Source organism: Podarcis liolepis (genome assembly GCF_965112155.1).
Source record: "Podarcis liolepis genome assembly, chromosome: 11".
NCBI classification, from domain to species: Eukaryota; Metazoa; Chordata; class Lepidosauria; order Squamata; family Lacertidae; genus Podarcis; species Podarcis liolepis.
Window position 1 is genome coordinate 47,820,853 of NC_139565.1, and position 14,709 is coordinate 47,835,561.

Below are 14,709 nucleotides of genomic sequence, written 5' to 3' on the forward strand. Positions count from 1 at the left end.
GCGTGCGAGCGGAGCTAGACCTCCGGCGGCAGGAGAGCCTTTCTTCTTCTCTCGCTTGCCCCCTCCACGTCGATTCCAGAGGATCTTACAGTGACCTGGTGGTGGTGCTTGGTGGTGTTGGAAGAGGAGGACGCGAGGGGAGGGCGGGAAAGACTCGGCGTCTGGATTTTGCACGAGCCTCTGGTGGCGCAGCGCATCATTCCACATGGATCTATCTGCCAAGCTTTGACTTGCCCTCGGGGAGGACGCAGCTTTGCTGGCTTCTGAGTCCCCTTTCTCCCCGCCCAGCCTTCCTCGGACCCTCCACTCCCGGGTCTCCCTTGGGTGCGCCCCGCCCTCTCCCCTCCCCACCTCTTCTCCCTGGAGCAGCCGGCGTGGCCGGGGCCCCCCGATGTCTTCACTGGACTCCCCGCCGCTGTGGGTGGGGTGTCTCTCTCCGGCGTCCGGCCAGCGGCTTCTTCTTCTCCTTCTGAACTGTAGGCTCCAGGGCCAGTTGCGACTGACAGGCGGCGCGCCCCGCGGCCAGGCGAGTTTCTCGCGCCGTCTACCTTGAAGCTTTGGATCGGGCGCAGCGCAAGGCGTGGGGAAGGCGCGGCGCCCCCCGGCTGCACCTGCGGGGCTGCGGCGGGGGGAGGGCGCGGGGCGGCGGCGGCGGCAACAGCTCCCTCCCCCGCCTGGATTGCGAGCAAGGCTCTTCTCCCCACCCCAGCCCATATCGCCCACCCACTTCGAGGATCTCCGCGCCCCGGGCTCCACATGCATCTCTGAGCCGGAGAGCCGTGGATCCCGGGCGTTCATGTCACCCTTGGGTCGGAAGAGACCAGATCCGAGGTAAGCAGGGGGAGGGCTCTCCGGGGAAACAGCCCCTCTGGGCTGGGGAGCTCAGGGAGTTGCGCAGCGATGGTCTGGCTGGTTGAGGGGCCTGGGATGGGGGCGGGGAAAGACTCGCCTGCTCCGAGGACAGGAGTTTGGGGGCGGCTTCTCCCCACCTCCCCCACCTTGAGAACTCCGCCCTGGTTATTCTGGATCCACCGCAATCCAGGGGTCTAAACCAGCAGAGTCGGGTGGTAACATTTCAAGAGCGCCAATAGCGAGGGCCCTCTAACAAAAAGGGAGGGGAAACTTGCAAGAGTTAAAAGTGGTATTTTTTTATAATTATTTTCTTGGAGAGTGGGTTGTTTCTGTCTCCATCCCGCCATCTCGCGTTGGTTAAGTGGGCTCCTTTGCCTGCCGGGGAGGGGGGGCGTTTGGGAAATCCCCAGGGAGGTCTTATGGCACCAGCTCGTTTTAGAAGTATAGACTCATCCTCTGGTCATTTCAAGCGGGTTAGTTTAACTTCACTGTTGAACTTCTAAAAATAAAATAAAAAATAGTGAAGGTGATGAGCGCATTCCAGATAACTGTTTGGCAGTCGTTAGGTAGTTACGTCGGGCCGAAGTTGAGAGAAAGCCTTGTGGGATCTGGACAGAACTGGGGTCCTGCCCCATAGCTCTCCACTGGTGCGCCTCTGGCAGCCAGACGCAACGGTTGCTTAGATTTCTGGAGAATGCGCTGCTTTGCTATATAAGGCCACTCGCAACACCACCCCAGATCCAAATCAGTATGGCCGAGGTTATCTGAACCCGGATCCTATATCTATTTATTCAGAAGGTCCCACTGTCTTCAGTGGGGCTTACTCCCAGGTAAGTGTGCAATTACAATAGCTCCCCGCCCTGCAGCTCTAAATATTTTGCCGTCGGCCTGCTCACCTGAAAAGACGCTTCCTCTGGAGAGCTTCAAATGTGGAGGAATTAAATTTGTCTCGTTATTTTCCCTTGGACCAAGGCGATATATATGGCTCTACCTCTCCCGCTTTAGTCTAACAACATCCCTGTGAGGTAGAGTAGACTGAGAGACCGTGACCGGCCAAAGGGTCGCCTGGTGAGAGTTTCAAGTTGAGTGGGAGGTTGGAACACTTGTCTCTCAGATCCTCCCTGTTATGCCAAGGTTTTCCTCAGCTTCAAGAGTGTAGGGCGACATTTTTTGCATCCTTGAATAACAGTGCAAGCCAAGACATGTTTACTCAGAAGTAGGACCCGCTGAGTTCAGTGGGACGTACTCCCAGGTAAATCGTTCTAGGTTTTCAGCCAGGTTCGTCCATCCTTGGTGTCCCTGGAAAAAATCTCTCTGGTTTCGCTAGGGTGTAAGGGGCTTAAGGTGTCCCTGGGGGAACTGATCCTGGAGATGCGTAAAATAAGACTTTTTCAGTGCGGTGTGTCCGCGCTGAACGGGAGGGCTGCGGGAAGGCGAGTCAAGGGACCGTGCGCTCCACAAGGCTTTTAAATCGCAAACCAGCTTAGTGCCACGAAAACCCTCAAGACGGCTAGAAGCTTAAGCGGTCGCCTAAACTTTTCTCTGGCTGTCAGCTCCGCAGTCTCACCGTGGACGGTGCTTTAAACTAGCAGCCTCCGACTAGCGTCCTCCGATCGTGTGGGAAAAGGAAACCAAAGCGCATGGAAAGAAAGAAAAAGTGCGCTGGACGGGTTTTCCCCAGGCGTGAGCTGGGCACCTCTTGTGTGAATCCAGAACCGAGCTTCCTCCCATAATCGCCTCTCTCCAGAGGCCCAGAGTTTCCCGATCCTGCTCGTGCTGGGACGGCAACACCAGCCCCGCCGAGCCAGCGCCTCTTCTTGCGCCTTGAAACGTGTCCGAAGCAGCGCTTATCCGACGGCGACGCGCGCTTCGATCGCCCTCTTCTCCTCCCACTGGAAATAGGGAATACGCCCAGCACCGCCGCCTTGCATCGAGGCAGGGACTCGCTCACCTTTCCCCTCCGAGGAGAAATCCTCGGCAAAGGTCGGGAATGCTCTGGGAGCGTCGCGATCCCAAGGGAAAGCGAGCTTGGGTTGCAATTGCCCGAGCCACCTTATTTCCCTAAAGATTTCCGTGGGGTTCGTAGGGGATCAGGAGCCGCCACCGAGCGACGCAGAGGCAACACATTGTGGAGAGGTGCGTGATCTCTCTGGAGAGAGAGAAGGGACACGATTCCCCTCCGGAATTAAAAAAGGTAGTTCGTTAGAGGTGTGGATCTGGAGGAGGTAGTTAATGCATATTCAAAGTTGTTGGGCACAGGTGATTAGCACCCTAGAGCAGGAGAGGGTAGGAAATGCCCAGAGAAGGAGCCCAAAACTGGGCTCCATTCTGCATCAGAATCTTCCCCTAATCCCATCCAGGGATGTTTTCGATTTTAGGGCCAGTGACAGGTGGGGGGGGGGTCTATTGCCATTTGACTTGGAATGGGGAGAGTTATAAGATGCTTGGGCATGTTACCCCAGAATTCAAGAGTAGTAACTCTTTGTTGGGAGTATATATGCATAAAATCACCGAAACAAAGGTCTAGTCGCATCTTAAAGACCAATAATAATATATTTACATAAATAAGGCAGACACTTTCATGGACTACACTTGGCCAGGTGCATTGGATGAAAGCTATTTATCTGTCATAAATAAAATGAGTTGGTCTTTAAGGTGCCACAATACTTTTTTTAAATTCTCTGCCTTCCCCCTGCAACAGACTCTCAGTGCTACCTCACTGGGAAATGCATAAGACCGCAGCATGCTAGCCTAACCAAGAGGTAGGCTGAAAATAAGAGCCATTCCCACAGATAGGCTTTTGTGAGAAAATCGCGTGCAAATTGTTTATATAGATTTAACCTGCTTGGTGTATTGAGTATGGAATTGGTCAAAGGCATCTCTCTCCCTCTCTTTGCCCTGTTAAGAGATTTGCATGTGCAAAAGAGTATTGTAATAATTTGATTAGGCTTGGGGGGTTTTAAGTGGTTTCCATGGCGATGAGGCAGCTTGGCTTCCCAAAGTTATACAATGGGGGGGGGGGGGAGACAGGGACATCCCTCCAAAAATATTGAGGAAAGGGGAGGGGCCGGATGCTGCAAACCCAGCAAAGCCAAAGTAGGTGTGGACTGCCCTCTAGTGACAGGTTTGAAATGGTAATTTCACCTGAGCACTAACCGAAGCAGGACTGCACAACTTGTGGTCCACAAAGTGTGTGGCGGCCCATCAGGAATGTGGTCAAGTTCTGGTGTTTGCTGCTTGTCTGAGGCTGCGAGAACAGGGGAGTTGTCAAGCACATAGGAGGTTGAGAGCCAATGTGGTGTAGCAATTAGAGTGTCTTGCTTAGGACCTGGGAGATCTGAGTTCGATTCCCCACTCTGCCATGATACTCACTGGGTGACCTTGGGCCAGTCACACCTCCCAGACCAACTTACCTCTCAAGGTCATTGCAGAGAATCAAACGAGGAGAGGGAGAACCATGTGCATCGCTTTTAGCTCCTTGGAGGAAAAGGTGGAATATAAGTGCAATTATAAAAGAATAGCTGCGTTTGGTTTGGTAACAAGGCCTGCCTGGAGAGTTACTGAGGTATACATGAGGTATGGTGGCACACCATAAAAGCAGGGGGTGGACACTGAAGGCATGAACTGGTGTCTGAATAGTGCATTAAGACTTTTTTTTTAAGTGTTGGCCCTAGCTGGGAGGGGTGAAGGGAGGTGCCCTAGGGCTCCACTTCAGGGAGCAAAAAGTCCTGCTTGGGTCCAAGGGCTGCCTTCCTTTGAAGTGCATCTCTGTGGCTCAGCCATGGGATATGAAAGGATGGCAAAGGAGGACAGCAGCTCTGAGCCTGTACAGAACGCTTTCCCCTCATCACCCACCAACCACAAGCAGCCCTTGCAACACCTTGGCTGGAAAGCTATGGGATTGGATGAGGAAGCAGATTTCCTGGCAGGTATTCTGAACCAGAGCAGAACTTTTAGAAACTGTAGATTGCCAAGGCAAGCCTTGAAGGGAGCTTTTTGCAGTGTTTTTGCATGCTTAACTACCTCATTGTAAATAGGAATATATACACTGGCCCACTGATGAATGCCCTTGTTTGCAAAGGTCTATGGCTACAAGCAGTAAATACGCACTGGATTTGAGTGCCCTAGTTTTAGTAGTTTACATGTGCGGTCTCTCCTTCACTTTATTTTGAGAGCCCTGTGTTACTCTTTAAAGCTTGCTTTTTTAAAAAAAAATGAATGAAAATGAAACATTTCCCCCAAATGTTTACCACATTTACAACAACATTAAGAAACAACCTATTAACTGCAGTAATAAATAAAGTAGGATCACAACGGAAAATTTAGCTAAATCACCCTATAAGTGTGGCACTCCCAAATCAGCTCAGCTTCTGTTACTGTATAGAATTCTATCACACAGACAAGCTGTCTTGTCTTGGTGAATAAATTTGCCTAGTAGTCATTGCCAGGCCTTCAGTTCTTTAGGCATTGTAGCTATTGGCCAAAGTTGAAACAGATAGGGGAACTTTGGAAGAACCACAATGTGGTCAGGCCAAGAAAGGTGTAGCTCCTCCCAAGACTTCAATTCCTATCTGATTTATGTTAGCAGAAGTGCAAAATTTGCCCTCTTTGAGGAATGCAGGTTTTTAGTACCAAATACTTAAGTTTTTGAGAACAACTTTTAAAAACCAATAATGTGCTTTGTATTAGCCTGAGATTGCAATGGAGTACCTAAACACATAATTTCAGATTTAGGCTCATTTATTTGCAGTCTTGTAACCTCACCATAGTACCTCTGTTCCTTTGCAAGCCCAGGTGTTGCAGTTTCTGGTTTAGATAACATAAGGGCGATGTCATCGACGAAAAAGCTGATAGTATGCAATCTCCCATTTATTGTTACACCCACTATTTTCGCATTGTTTCTAACAGACATTGCTAGTGGCTTGATAGAGAGACCAAAGAAAAGTGGTGATAAAGGGCAACCCTGTTTTGCTCCACACTATCAAGAAGAGGTTGGAGTCAAGACCATCCATTCATACTGTGGTAAAGGAGTGTTCTTATAAAGCAAAGATTGAGCTTATGAAACACCGGCCCATGTTGAACTCTAAAGATTAACATCTTTAGAACTGAACATTTTTAGAAAGATGTATCTTTCATATTAGTGGCTGAAAGCAGACATTTTGTCATGCACATACAACATTTTCAAGTGAACATCTTATTGTATTTTTAATATTTTGTTGAAATAATAAATTATGATTATTTTATTATTAAAACACTAAAGAGCAATGTTCGAGCTTCCAAAAGGAGTTCAACTTAACCAATAGATTGTCCAATCCAAGGTCTATTCACAGCCTTGTCCTCTTGATGTGTACAGTGGTACCTCGGGTTAATTCGTTCCGGAGGTCCGTTCTTAACCTGAAACTGTTCTTAACCTGAAGCACCGCTTTAGCTAATGAGGCCTCCCGCTGCCGCCGCGCTGCCAGAGCCCGATTTCTGTTCTTATCCTGAAGCAAAGTTCTTAACCTGAAGCACTATTTCTGGGTTAGCGGAGTGTGTAACCTGAAGCGTATATAACCTGAAGCATATGTAACCCAAGGTACCACTGTATTTGTTTTCAAGTGGCTCTTGGTTGTTACATTTCATGATCAGGGAAATAACCGGATAGCTTGTTTGCAAAAGAAGGTAAAAAGGGGGAGGTAAATATACTGGGGGAAATGGCACAGGGCACACATTCTCAGGAAGTTCTACTCTGCAAAACTGTGCCAGAGAGCATTGGTCAAATGTTAGACATGTCAGCATTTCATCAGTGGGCTCCACAGCAGGATTGGATTGGGTATCCTAACTATGCAAACTATTGAATAATGGGACCAGTTGTCCAGGAAAGCTGTGACATTGCATTCTATGGACATTTCAGGCTAAGCAATCCTGAACAATGCAAAGAACTAGCTTACCACTGAGCTTTCTCCTAAGTTTTCATTTCAGATGACCCGAGAGGTTGTCTTTCTAGAGCTGTAACCACAACCTGTTAAACAGGGGTGCTGGGGTTTAAACTATTGTATGCCCTTTTTCTTTTCCACAAAATTATCTAGAGCCAGCCTTCTTATTAGGCAAAGTCAGTCGGCAACCTCAGGTGGCAGACAGTGAGGGGCAGCAGCAAGGTGCTATCGGAGAGGGTCCTGCAGGTGAACATAAACAGAATCTGCTGGATCAGGTCAATAACGACCCATTGAGTCCAGCATCCTGCTGTCATGGTGGCCAACCAGATGGCCAAAAGCAGGACTTGATCCCATCAGCACCACCCCTGCTTGTGATTCCCAGCAACTGACAGGTGCCAGTTCCCCTGCACTACAGTAGCTTAAGCTAGCCTGCTGCCTTTAGGTTCAGTGGAGGACTCTGCCTCATCACCAGTGCTGAACTCCCAGGTGGTCCATGTTCATCCATGGCATGGGAGACACCATCTTGACCTTCACCTGAAGTAGAGAGTTGTTTGGGACCTGCTGTGTTTAAGGGTTGAGATGCAGTTGATGAAATATAGGGGCTTATCCTAAGGCAGGCATGTGCAAAGTCTTGTTTCAGGGGCCTAATCCAGCCGCCTGCCGGTCCATTTAATCTGGCCCCTGTGGCAGTATATGTCCTGGGGTAAAATCCTAAAAAGCTCAACAACTTTGAATTGTAGAAAAAGTTCAACAACTTCAATCCTAAAAAAACACCTCAACAACTTTGGGGTTAAATCCTAAAGAAAGCTCCACAACTTTGGGGTAAACTTCAATCCTAAAAAAAGTTCAACTTTGGTCGGCCCTCACACATGTTCACTTCATCAAATCTAGCCCTGTCCTAAGGCTTTTGCAAATAAGTATTTTGAATGGATCTATGTAGCTTCCCCAGTTCACCAGGAGCCCTAGAAGACATGCTCTGTTATCAAGTGTTTTCCATTATAAAGGCGGATAGTCTAGCCGCAGGGGTCAGCAAACTTTTTCAGCAGGAAGCCGGTCCACTGTCCCTCAAACCTTGTGGGAGGCTGGACTGTATTTTGGAAAAAAATATGAACTAATTCCTTTGCCCCACAAATAACCCAGAGATGCATTTTAAATAAAAGGGCACATGCTACTCATGTAAAAACACACTGATTCCCGGACCATCCATGGGCCAGATTTAGAAGGCGAGTGGGCCGGATCCGGCCCCCGGGCCTTAGTTTGCCTACCTATGGTCTAGTGCAGTGTTTCCCAACCTTTTTTGGACTCGCCCGCCTCCCTCCAGGCAACATCTCGCGGCACACCAGGCAAAATCTCACGGCACACTGGTGTGCCGCGGAACACTGGTTGGGAAACACTGGTCTAGTGTACCATAGTGATTTTAAGTATAAAGACCAAGAGAATAGTACTTGTTCTAGATCAAATACCATGAAATGCAAAAATGATCTTATGCATGCTATGTGAAGTGATGCTCCAAGTTATGTACTGCTGAGTAGATCCACCAATTTTTGCAATTTCTCATGTGAACGATTAAAAGTGCTTGCTTTTTTGTCCCTAAATGTGTTACTTGGAAATGTAGGACTTAATTTCAAGTGGCATGTTGATAAGGATGTCTGGCACCTTAATGCCCTCTTTTTTTGAGGGGGAGCACAAAAAAATCAGTAATATATATAAGGAGAAAGGCCATGTCACTTTGCATTGCAGAAGAACCCAAGTTCATTTTGGGGCATCTCCTGATCAATGGTCAGGTAGTCAATAAAGGAAAGACTTCTGCCCAAAGACCCAGAGAGCTTCTGCCTGACACAGTACAGTGGTACCTCGAGTTACAAATGCCTCAGGTTACAAACGCTTCAGGTTACAAACTCTTCTAACCTGGAAGAGTTACCTCGAGTTGAGAACTTTGCCTCAGGATGAGAACGGAAATCGTGTGCCGGCAGCACAGCAGCAGCAAGAGACCCCATTAACAGAAGCACAACTCTAGTTAAGAACAGTTTCAGGTTGAGAATGGACCTCTGGAATGAATTAAGTTCGTAAGTAGAGGTACCACTGTACTGTGTTACAGTGTACTGTGTTACAGTGGTACCTCAGGTTAAGTACTTAATTCGTTCCGGAGGTCCGTACTTAACCTGAAACTGTTCTTAACCTGAAGCACCACTTTAGCTAATAGGGCCTCCTGCTGCCGCCGTGCCTCCGGAGCACGATTTCTGTTCTCATCCTGAAGCAAAGTTCTTAACCTGAAGCACTATTTCTGGGTTAGTGGAGTCTGTAACCTGAAGCGTATGTAACCCGAGATACCACTGTAGATAGGGTAAGAATCTGACTCAAAACAAGGCAGCATTCTGTCTTTGTCACTGCCTGCTATCACTGGAGCTGCTTAGAGTTGCCACCTGATGGGTAAAAGATCAACTGCATCATGGCTAAAAATTCAGCAACTGCAGCTTCCATCATCACTGTCTTTACAGCAAAGCTGCAACTGATTGGTGTTCTTTCCCACTTTCCTTGCAGAGCCTCTTTTGAGGAGACAAATGATCTCATTGACTTTGATAGGCTACCGGTATATCCACAGCTCAGACAGCTTTAAATAACAATTCCTAGAAAGTGCAGTTCTGTGAGTTGGGACTAGGGAACATTAATGTAAAATTCTCAGCACACCCACCAGGTGACAGTTCCCGGAATCCTTTGGTCCAGTCATGATGGTTAAACTTGGATAAGGCAGATAATGTATTTTTGGGAGTGTACAGATGTTCTTAGTCAGACAGCCCATCCCACTAGCCAGGTAAGAAGAACTGGGAGTTTAAATTAATTTTTAAAAGTTTTAAGGCTTTTGAAGATGATTGGTCCAAAGTAAGCCAGTCCTATCCGTTAGGGAGAGTGAGGTGACCAGGGAGTTGTTTTTGAGTGTCATGAAAGGGAAACATGTTAGAGATGTTAGTTTTTGTTCGTTACTATATTATATCTGTGTTTTTGTATTGCGAACTGCCCTGTGTCCCTCAGAAGAAGGGCAATATAGAAATTCAATAAATAAAAATGAATAAAATTAACCATGGAATCATAGGTCACCTTGATGGCCACAAATGTTTACGGTGGTTAGTTTTGTTATCATTCTCGGTTTTATTAAAAACAAACAAACCAATGAAGAAGCAGAAAGGAACTATACCTTGACTGGGCATTTTTGAAGTGTTGATGAGCACTGGAGATGTACAGGTTTTTTTGTTTACTATGCAGTCTGCCAAGGGAGGCGTTGGTTTTTTTGTGGGTTTTGGTTTTTTATTGAAACACAAAACGCAATGCATGCAAATTCAAGATGATCTGTTTTAATTCTGGCTGCCTGGAAATGAAAGAGACTTGCACCTGTAAGAGACTGGGGTGTTTTTATTCTTGCACAAGGTCTCAGAGTTGCCAGACCATAACTCAAAAAGCGATACTTGTACTAAGAGTTAGTGACCAGCACAGCTTTTACTTTAAATTCCTTTATGCAGGAGGAACCCACAGCTTCTTCCACCTGCTTTCACCTCACAGACATAGTGTCTGATTTACAGTCCAGCTCAAGACACCAGGAATCTTGCTCATTACCTCAGATGTGGAGGGCTAGATCCAAAGATTTGGGGCAGAGGAATTGGGCACAATTGTCTAGAAAGATGTGTATGTTAGGAAATTTACACTAAATAGCTGATATAGTTCCACGAGGACTTTTAAAAAAATGCAAACTGATATGGAAATGCGCCAAGCCAGCTTGGGCTGTGGGCCATAGCTGTCAACTTTTCCCTTTTCTTGCGAGGAATCCTATTTGAAATAAGGGAATTTCTCTTTTTAAAAAAGTGAAATGTTGACAGCTATGCTGTGGGCTTAGGCTTAGGCTTTCAGAAACCCAAAGCCCAGCTGAAGGAAGCCAGAGACCAAGTCAAAAGCTTTGGCTTGGCTTTGGCTTCAGTTTCCAGCTTTGGGTTTCCAAAAGCTGATGTCGAAAGCTGCAGCTGAAAGCTGCAGCCAAAAGACAGGCCGGAAGTTGGAAGCTGCTGCTGTTGAAGCCAGAGAGGGGAAGCAGCTTGAAGGAGAAGGGTGCGTGGTGGCAGTGGAACATAATGCCCATGGCAGTATCCAGTGCCGGACTTATGTATAAGCTAAACAAGCAATAGTTTAGGGCCCCACTCTCTTGGGGGGCCCAAAAAAATTTAAAGGGGGAAAAACTGGATGTACATTTTCAAAATAGAAGATAAAAAACAGATAAAATAAAACCTATATACAGCAACAGTGTTTTGCGTTGTGTAGGCTCCTATGATGTCAGTAATGGGCCCCACCTGCTAGCCTGATCCCTAAAATATCACCGGTTTGCTCATTTCTATATATAGGGTGCCTACCTTCTGCATGTGCAAATGGCTTTAGATACCTATTAGGTCCATAAATTAGGTAAAGGTAAAGGGTCCATGGGGTCACGAAGAGTTGGACACGACTAAATGACTAAACAACAACAACAACAAAAGGGACCCCTGACCATTAGGTCCAGTCGTGACCGACTCTGGGGTTGCGGCGCTCATCTCACTTTATTGACTGAGGGAGCTGGTGTACAGCTTCCGGGTCATGTGGCCAGCATGACTAAGCCGCTTCTGGCGAACCAGAGCAGCACACAGAAATGCCGTTTACCTTCCCGCCGGAGCGGTAGCTATTAATCTACTTGCACTTTGACGTGCTTTCAAACTGCTAGGTTGGCAGGAACAGGGACCGAGCAACGGGAGCTCACCCCATCGCGGGGATTCGAACCGCCGACCTTCTGACTGGCAAGTCCTAGGCTCTGTGGTTTAACCCACAGCGCCACCCGCGTCCCAGTCCATAAATTACCATATAGCAAATATTCAACACAAAAAACAGCAACAATTTGTTGCTGACAAAGGACAGCTGGGCATATAAAGGGCCCCATTACCTTCAGTAGCTTAGGGCCTCATCAAACCTAAATCCAGCCCTGGCAGTGTCCATTGGCTTCTGCCAGCCAAGGTGGTTACCTCAGTCTGCCTCATGGATGTCCCAGCCCTTTTAAATACAGTGACACTTTTTGTGCATGAAAGATGCGCAGGACTTCACTTACTGGTGTCAGCTGCATGAAAATCGACCCATTGTGTCTTCTCTGGTGCCACCCAAATGCACATCCCAAGTGTGCAAATGCGCCTCTTCCCCCAATGTTATGTACGTAAAGATTCTAGGGCATCACCAACAGAAAGTCTTAACCCAATATGCAGTAGAATTCTACCAGAATTAATAAGACTAGTGATGGTAAACATGGGTCTTTGAAATCCCACAGAGGGGGAAAGCTGCCTTTACGTGCCATGTGTCATTAAGGCTAGTCTAATTTGTTCCGGATGTGCTGCCAAAGGGGTCAGATCCAAATGTCTCATCTTCAAGGGGCTGCAGATAATGCTGTAATCCCGCTGAAATCCAGAAGTGTCGGGTCTCCTGTTCGTGTAGAATTCATTTGCGTCCTTTGCCTTAGAAGCCCTAATCGGAGCTCCGAGAATACTGCTTGTGGTTACCCAGTGGTGAGGGAAAGGCACTCTGCGCAAGCACAATAGTGCTGATTTTTTCATTGTGGCAGAACTAACTAAGCCTTGCAGAAATAAGTCTTTTTTTACAGTGTAAACAGGTTTGCTCGCAGGAGTGGGGAGGGTATTCACCCGGGCTCTATTAAGCACCTGCAAGTGCTCTGGTTTCCTTTGCCCCTGACCTCAGATCCGCTTGGGCAGAACTTTCCAAGAAAGACAGAAATGCCTCTCTGCTAGAACTATGTTCTGAAATATTTACAGAGGAATTTAATGCAGTCCACACACCAGCCTGCTCTTGGTGAACAAGCTGAAAGGATGGGAAATGCCTGATTGGTCCCAGATTGCCAGTTTGCAAGGCGGATAATAGTTTCAACTAGGATAGGAAAACTCAGCCAAGAGAGAGCTACACGTCCTTCCAGTTTTGCAGATGCCTCCTCCTGTTTTCCCTTCCCTCCCTCCCTCTTTCTCTCTTCACTTTACCAGGCCCAACTGGTGCCTACATAACACTTTATGACTGAAAGTTGCCAAATCACTGCTACTTTGATGTGAAAGCCAAAGTATCCCACTTTCTGTAAAGTTTACATATCAAAGGCCCTTTAAATGTAACCCAATCTGAATTCCCCCTTTAAAAAAAATAAAAAATATCGAAAACATGCAGAACCAGGGGCAAACCTTAAGCTACGGAAGCTGTCCTGAATCCCAGTGCTAATGCACAGTGGGGAGTCCAGTTTGAGCATGTGCAAAGGGTCTCTCCCATACCAACTAACAGTAGCGGTCAGTGGGGCACAATGGGGCTTTTTTGCTTACCTGCCTTGCCAGTACAGTATTACGTTGCTTCCACTTACTGAGAGAGCAAGATTATCTGCACAGTTCTGAGCAGGCATCCTACTCAGGAGGGGGTCCTTTCTACCATGAGAGTAAGAAGACCCAGGTCAGAGCCTTTCTACTGATTATTTCCATTGGGCCATTCCCAACTCTTCCTTTTTCTTGTTCGCCACAAACTTGGAAGCTTTCGACTAAAGCACTTAAAACCACATTAGTTGTTGCAACACACACATGTTGCCCAACCCACTACTGGCAATGGGGCAGAAGAGATATTCTAACATTTTGCATTTTAACGAGGAAGCATGTACAGTGGTACCTCGGGTTACATACGCTTCAGGTTACATACGCTTCAGGTTACAGACTCCGCTAACCCAGAAATAGTACCTCGGGTTAAGAACTTTGCTTCAGGATGAGAACAGAAATCGTGCAGCAGCGGCAGCAGGAGGCCCCATGAGCTAAAGTGGTGCTTCAGGTTAAGAACAGTTTCAGGTTAAGTACGGACCTCCGGAACGAATTAAGTACTTAACCCGAGGTACCACTGTAATTTGCACTTCTCAAACCAGTACGAGAACTGAGACGCAGCTATTATTTGAAATTTGCGCTTCTCTGAATTTTGTAACAATCCTCTGTTTTAAAGCTGCACTTTAAAATGCATATGTTAGTAAAAAAAATATGATGGACAAAAATGCATTCTGTTGGGCAAACTTGCTTGCACAAATATGGATATATTGGTAAAACTGCTTACAGAAATGTCTGTAATAGGAGAAAAATGTGCTAAAATTCTGAAAAATACAAGGATTTTTTAAAAAGAAAAATAATAGTGATTTTTAAGCACTATGCTTAAACAGGGCTGAAACAAGTTTTGTACTTTTATGTATATGATGCTTAAATCTCTCTTGTTCGGTTGCATTTGGGGGTGTTGGGTTTTTTCCCCATTTCCAATCCTATGTAATTGAAGAAAAGGTTCTACATGCATGTTTGGATTATAACTTAATACGCAAAATCTCCTGCTGCCATGTTCTGATTGGAAATGAAGCAGTATGGCCACCCTGAACCTTTTGCCCGTATAAATGCTATTTTGAAGCAGATTGCTTATTATTATTTATTACATTTCTAAGCCACCATTCATCCTTAGATCTCAGGTGGTTCACAACGTAAAAAAATACAATATAAAAGCACAAAATACATGATAAAAGCAAGAACAAAAAACCCTACAAACCAATAATCATTCTTCCCCCCTCCAACCTGATATAATCCTGAGCATGAACGCACCCTTAAGGCCGGGGAGAGGCCTCAGGCAGCCCAATGCCTTGGGCGGCCTTGAGTGGGCTGCTCATTGTCATGATAGAAAGATGTTCTGTGTGCGCTCGATTATTACTTCATGGGACTGAAGACAGGCCAGTCAAGTGCTGCTGAATGCTCTGCATGATTGCTTTTACACGTGACATTTACCTCGGCTGCTTTTTGTTCGTTAGCTTTTGGGTTTCCTGTGTCTCTAATATAAATGTGCAGCCTGGTTAGAGTGTCAGAGCTGGGAGACCAGGGTTTGA

At 46.7% G+C, this 14,709-nt stretch overlaps 1 protein-coding gene across 1 annotated transcript in view; it reads left to right on the top strand.

Annotated features, from left to right (window-relative positions):
- The first annotated feature begins 572 nt into the window (after positions 1–572).
- GDNF (glial cell derived neurotrophic factor) overlaps positions 573–14,709 on the top strand; it is a 29,611-nt gene continuing 15,474 nt past the window's right edge. The window contains exon 1 of the mRNA XM_083466342.1: positions 573–831. The gene's annotated coding sequence lies outside the window, so the exon portion shown is untranslated. The remainder of the gene's footprint in view (positions 832–14,709) is intronic.